This window comes from Aethalodelphis obliquidens, unplaced genomic scaffold, assembly GCF_003676395.1.
Source record: "Aethalodelphis obliquidens isolate GAN/ISIS:26980383/991018 unplaced genomic scaffold, ASM367639v1 scaffold50, whole genome shotgun sequence".
Taxonomy (NCBI): Eukaryota; Metazoa; Chordata; class Mammalia; order Artiodactyla; family Delphinidae; genus Aethalodelphis; species Aethalodelphis obliquidens.
Window position 1 is genome coordinate 192,721 of NW_020837994.1, and position 6,592 is coordinate 199,312.

Here is a 6,592-nt window from a genome sequence, read left to right on the forward strand (position 1 = left end):
TGCTTCCTGCTCCCTCCCTGAAGCTCCAGGGAAGCTGAGTCCATGACCAACCCAAGGCCTCTCACTGAACCAGAGACTGGGGACAGACCATGAGCTCCTGACTCCAGGCCTGATTATAGGCAGAGCCCTGGCCCCAGCATTATGGTGGGAAGGAGGGGAGGGAAGGAGAGAAGGGGATGCCCAGGGGCAGGGAAGGAAGGTGGCAGAGGAGACCCAGGCACCTGTGGGGGAGGGGAGCAATACGATGCGGTAGCTTAGCCCTGCTACCGCTACCCTTGTCCTAGGGCCTGACCCACCCCAGCACTGGCCTGGCCAGAAGGAGGGAGGGTGAGGCCAGGGTCCCCCAAAGGCCCTGGGAAGCTGAGATTCCAGGTGTGACCTCCAGTTCCCTGCCCTGGGAATGGGGACAGAGGAGTGGCTGTGAGAGGTCCCAATTGTCCCAACTGCCCTCACAATCTTTTGCTCTCACAACAATGAAAACAATGAGGAGGAGGAAGATTTTGCCACATTTCTCCCTCCCAGTGGGGAGGGGGGATGCTCTCTGACCCCTGAATCTTCCTCTGGACCCCACTGGCCATGAGCATCACACTCTTGACCACAGCTGGTCTCTGCTTCTTGGCCTCTTAGCTCTGCAACCATGTTCCCCAGGTTTGTTCGTTCAGTCACTGACACCCAGCTGTACCAAACCCCAGGCACCTTGAGAGGAATCAGTTTCCTGGTTTGGCCAGAGAGAAAGACTTGGACACTGTGACAAGGCAAGGTGAGCAGTATCTGAAGGAAGCTCAGGGCTTCAGAGGCCCAGGAGGCCCTGACCAGGCAGGGAGGTAGAGTGCAGGCCTCAGAGCTCCCTCCCTTGGTGCCAGTCCCAGCTCTCCCTTTCCTCAGCTGAAAGACTCTAGGCAAGTCACTTAACTTCTACTGACCTCAGTTTCCTCAGCAGTAAAAAGGAGAACCACTGTACTCAACAAAGTCCAAACTGGACAGGACAGGACAAGAAGAGTGGGCAGGAGCTGCTCATCCTAGGGCTGGGCCCCTGGGGGCTAAGACTTGACAGAAGCCAGTCCAGCCTGCGAGCAGGCATCCCATCCCCACAGCGCGTCACCAGTAATGTCACCTGCCCCGGCGGCCCTCCAGTCCCTGCCTGCCACCCGACTGGGAGTTCCCAGAGAAGCACAGGGTTTGGATCTTGTCTGATTGCAGTGTCTCCCAGTGCTCAGGGTTCTCACTGTGAAGCTAGAGAAATTCAGACTCCCAGCTCTTCTATATAATAAATGATCTCAGGAAAATTATTTAACTTCTCGAGGCCTCAGTTTCTTCATCTGTAAAATGGGAACAGTGCCTACCCCATACGACTATTGTTGAGGATTAAATGAAATCAGTACATAAAATGTTTAGCACAGTGTCTGGCACATAGTAAGCTTCCAAAAAAACAGTAGCTACTGCTACTATTATTACTACTATTAAATAATAATTTTGTTATTGAATTGGTCACTTAACTCCACATCCCCTCCCAGCAACTCTGATTGTCTCAATGGTCTGGGACAGACGCCCTGTTTATGGGACAGAATCTTTTTTCCCTTCTGAACTATGTTCCAAAGGATGAGACAGAGAGAAATTCCAAGACCAGCCATGCACTGCCCTCCCTCCCCACCACCCCAGGCCATCCCTGAACCTGAGGTCACCTGCCTTTTGGGGCTGAGACTGTCCTCTCCAGAACCCTGATTGGAATCTACAGGTCTGGGGGCCTGACAGTGGTGGGGGCGGTGGAGGGGGGCTAGGTGAACAAGATGTCCTCTCTGATCAGGGCTGGGGATACTGGTGTTGAGTCCCTGAGCTCCACTGGGACTGTACTTGTAGGGGATCTCTGAGGGCCTCCCCACACCCTCCTGCTGTTCAGACCCTTGGTGCAGAGCCCCTTCCTGAAACATGAAGTGCCCCTCCATGCAGGGCTATGGAGGGGGAAGAGTCCAGCCTGACAGAGACCAGAGGAGGGGGTGACAGGGGCCGCCCAAAGGACTGGACTCTGCTCCTAAGGGAGGGCCGGGTCTGCATGGCTGGGGTCACACTCTGCTCGAGGCTGCCTTGGCCACCACCCAGGGGAAAGCCCCTAACTGAGTGGGACCCTGGACTGCGCTCAAGGAGTGACGTCAGGCTGGGGGAGGGGAAGTCAGGCCAAAGGAGGTAAACAAATGCCTGGGTCCTGATCCTGCCTCTACCACTTAATTTGCCATGATCTTGGGCAAGTTACTTAACCTCTCTGTGCCTCAGTTTCCTTACCTGTAGAATGGTGCCTAACTTCTAGGCTTGTTGGGAGGATTAAACTGGTTAACATTCGTAATAGTGCCCACAAAGGTGCCGTGTGCATGTTTGCTGGCGTCATTCTCGCTGATATTATTACTCAGCTCTCTCCGAGGCTGTTTCTTCCCCTGTCTTACTGGAGGATGACCCTTGTCTCATGGAATGATGTAAAGTTAAATAAATTAACAAATACGCAGTGTCAGGCACACTGTAGGTATTCAAATCAAGTAGAGGTCCCTCCCTTTCCCTTTCTTCTCCCCAAGAGGGCCCAGACTAGGACTCGGGTCGGTCCTGACCCCCACTAGGGCTTGCTGTGTGATCCTGGTCTGAGCTCTGGTCCCTGGCCTCAGTCTCCTCATCTATGAGAAAAGCTTCTGGGCCAAGTGATCTCTGTACATGGCCATATCTGCTTCAGCCTCCCTCCCACCTCCGTTCCCTCCTTTCCTTCTCCATTTCCAATTCATGTCCTACAGCACCCCCTCCTGCTGCAACAGAACCCTTGGGACCCTAAAGTGGGGTGGCGGGGGCAGCTGGTGGGTAAGGGGTACCAGCCTTCAAGCAGTCCAGGGCCCATCTCAGGCCCCCAAGGGTTAAGATCCAGAGTGAAGGACGGGGGGCCAGGGTCAGTGCTGGACAGACGGGCCTGCAGCCCAGGCCCTGCAGCCCAGGTCCTGCCTCCCCTCCCCCCATCCTGGGAACAGAGGCCACTTGTTTGGGCATCAGCTGGCTGGCTTTGAGCTTGGCCAAAGGGAGAGTGGGGTGGGGAGGGGAGAGGGCCCCCGGAGAGTGGAGGGGACTCCCCTCTGTCCTAGGGCTTTGTACTAGTCTAGTCCACAACTAGCCCCTAGGACTCTCAGAGGCCCCTTACCCCTCTGAAGTGACCCCTTCCCCCCAGGTTCTCCCTTTTCTTCATTCAAACACTCACTGCTGGGGGAAGGAATTAGACTCAGGCCCAATTCTTGCTCCAGCAGTCTCTCTTTGGAGCACGGGGCCAGGGCTTATCACCCAACCCAGCAGATGGAGAAATGGAGAGGTTTGGGAACTTACAGTCACGTAGTGTTCGGTGGCTGCACAGGGACCATCCCAGGTCCCAGTCATCCCCACGGTTCTGCAGTCCCCTTCCCCACAGAGCCCCAAGGAGACCCTTCCTAAGTGGTGCCCTACACAGCACTCACTGAAAGGCTAGGCAGGAGAAGCCCCACCTCTTAAGACCCAAAGGACCTGGGAGGTTTGGAAGAGGAGAAAATTTCTGTAGGGTAGGGGGGAGGACAAGCAACCTGCACAAGGGGCTGAGGCGTGATGTGTGGAAAGGCACGGCTGGAGTCCAAGAGATGGTGGGGGTGAGGCTGGGTCTGACTGGGGAGGCCTGAATGCCCCAACGAAGCCTGGGAGCAATCTGCCCACTTCCACCTCCCAGTTGTCAGGGCTCTGCCTGGGACAACCCCCTCTTGCCCTATTCCAGTGAGCAAGCAGCAAATGGGAAGACAGGATTCCCCAAGCCAGGGTCTAGACAACCCTCAACCAGCCACGGGACCGGGGGATTGGTTCTCTCTACACTCTACCCCTGCTACCCATTCCAGCCACTTCCATCTCCTTGCCGTTCCTCAAACACACCATGCAAGTTCCTGCCTCTGCACAAGCTTTACCCTCCTCTGAGGGTCCTTATCCTTGTGAACTACCACTTAACTGCCAAGGCCCATTCCAACCATCTCCTCCTTCCTGGGCCTCCAAGAGTCCCAGTGCCTGATTCCATCCCAGTACCTGTCTGCACCTGTCTTCTGACTCCGCAGGGCTCCTTCTACCCTGTAATGAGCTTGCTGGGAGGTCTCTCCTAGCCTGGACACTCTGCTCTCCGAGGACAGGTATCCTGGGTGCCTCTGTCTGGACCTTGCTCGGCAAACAGTCAAATCCTTCTCTGAGTACCTCCATATATCTGTCCAACCCTTTAGCCCTGGGGACTGGGGAAGGCTCCCCAGGACAGGAGCTTTGGGGGAGTGAGGGTGCATATGCCAGATACCGACCAGAGTTCCCCAGCACTAAAAACCACGCCCTGGAGATCTGGGACCAAACGCCCACCCCATGCCCTCAGGCTGCACTCGGAGTCTGCTCTCTCCAGTCCCAATAACCCACTCCCGGCTTGACCCCATTCAGTGAACACACACTTTCTTTTTGCAGCAACTGGGCCAGGTAGGGGCTCTTGGGAAGCCATGCCCCCATTTACTGGTGGGGAATTGAGGCGCAGAGCCCGGAAGTAGTCTGCCCAAGATCAGTGGAGCCCCAGGTCCAGCGCATAAGGTCATACGAACTTGCAGACCGGTAAGGGTCTCCGCAGTCAACGAAGTGGGAGCCTTCATTTCACCGATGAGAAAATCAAGGTGCCCGAGGGCGAGTTGGCTCCGGAACGTCAGAGACTTCACGCCAAAGGGCTGAAGGCTGGAAGCCCCCTGTCCCGCCGGTTCGTCCTCCTCCCTACCGTCTCTAGCCCGACCGCGCATCCTCCAGAGGCGACCCCATCACCACCACCAGTCAGAACAGACGACGTGACCCAGAGAAACGCCCGCGGAAGTAGCCGCCGGTCGCAGAGTCGCCGCGCGGCCTCGGCGTTCCCTTCTGCGGAATGGGGAAACTCCTGGCCACACCTGGCCAAGGGGCAGCGGACGGGGAGGGCCCGGCAGCCGCACTGACCTGTTCTGAGCGAAGACTCCACGCGGGGACGCGGGGACCCGGGGTCCCGGGGCCACCACTGACGCTGGTGCAGCCAAGTCGCGGCCACAGGCCGGGCGCGCCCACCCTGCCGGGCGCTTCCGCCCGCCCCACGTGACGCCCCGGGGCGGGGAGGACCGGGAAGGGGGCAGGGACACGCCCCCTTCCCAGGGACCCGCCCCCTTCCCGGCCACGCCTAGTCAGGGTGTTCGAGTCCTCTAGCCTGGCCCGCCTTGCGGACAGGTCGATCTTTGCGTCTCTCCTGTCCCTCTCGCTGCTCACAGGTCCGTCTCCGTCTCCTGAGGCTCCGGTCTACCTCCACCACATCTGCCCTCTGAGTCTCCATCTCTTCCTGAGTCTCTCTGCCTCTTGCCGCCCCTCTCCCTGGGAGGGACAAGCCACAAACCGCCCCACCCACAGAGCGGAAAGGGGCAGTTGGAAGCTGGAAGACCAGTCCCTGACCTCCTCCAGAAAGTCCTTACCCACTTTTCTTCGAGAAAATCCTATTTCTCTCCCTGGGCCCACATCTCTCAGGAGCAGGGTGGTGGGGAAGATTCTAGTCAGAGGGCCCAAGGATTCCTTGGCTTTATAAAGGTGGCAGCCTGAGGTCCTGGCTGCCAGGCAACTTCCCTGGCCTAGAGAATGGGAGCTTTCCACCCATCCTGCCAGCATACACACAGATGAGGGTCGAGGGTCTGGGGTTTGGCAGGCATTCCTACGTCCTGTGTCCAGCGCTGAGATTGGGTGTCATTAATTTGAGCACCTACTACATGCCAAGCCCAGTGCTGGGCAACTTATTCCTTTTATCTCAATCTGCCTAAAGGTGAAAAATCATCACCCCAGGATATAGATTAGGAAATGAGGCTCCAAAGAAGTTCCAGGGCTTGCCCAAAGTTACAAAGCCAGTATTGGGTAAACTGGCCAAGTCCTGGTGAGTTACAGAATGTCCTGCCTACCCCTACTGGACATTCACCCTGCCCCTCTAGGAAAAAGTGGACTCCAAGCGTCTTCCTGACAGGCCAAGTTAAGTCGCTTACCGGGAGAGGGTAAGGCCAGAACTTGGGGAGAACTTCCGGCTCAAAATTCATATGGGGTACAAAAACACTGGAGAGGGGTGGAGCACGGGGCCCTCCTCCCGACCTGATAGCAGGGGTGACCCTCAGGCAGCAGAGGGCACCTGTGGGCTACAGAGAACAGGAGAGGCCCAGGCATCCCTCTAGACTTCAAAGCCTAGACATCAAAGCAGCCAGGTGGAACACAGGATCAGGGAACTGGCATCTGACCACTGGCAAGGGGTTGGAGGCCCCTCCCTTTCTGTTAACACAGGCCTGAGGTCTTCTAAATGATCTAGGGAGGGCTCAAGTCACAGGGCCTGGTCCCTCCACTGCACTGGAGTCTGATGACACTCACCTCAACCCCCAAACTCCCTGCAGAACATGCTGCCCCCAAGGACCTCTCCCCCTCTTTCTGTCACAACTGGAGAGTGTCAGACCCCGAGTCCATAGGTTGGACCCAGGCGGCCTTAGGCTGAAGGTCTTACAATAGAAGCCCACTCTCTGACCCCTGACCCCGGGCCTCTGGCCAGACCTGC

The 6,592-nt window shown here is 57.2% G+C and overlaps 1 protein-coding gene across 13 annotated transcripts in view; it reads right to left on the reverse strand.

The window, feature by feature from the left end:
- Nucleotides 1-5,106, reverse strand: part of ARAP1 (ArfGAP with RhoGAP domain, ankyrin repeat and PH domain 1) — a 63,033-nt gene extending 57,927 nt beyond the window's left edge. For 10 of the 13 annotated variants that reach the window (XM_027083282.1, XM_027083275.1, XM_027083277.1 and 7 more), the window contains exon 1: nt 4,984-5,084. The gene's annotated coding sequence lies outside the window, so the exon portion shown is untranslated. Of the gene's footprint in view, nt 1-4,604; nt 4,736-4,983 lie in introns of those variants that run through there. The other 3 variants (XM_027083285.1, XM_027083284.1, XM_027083273.1) reach the window with 3 other exon arrangements.
- Nucleotides 5,107-6,592: the final 1,486 nt, after the last annotated feature.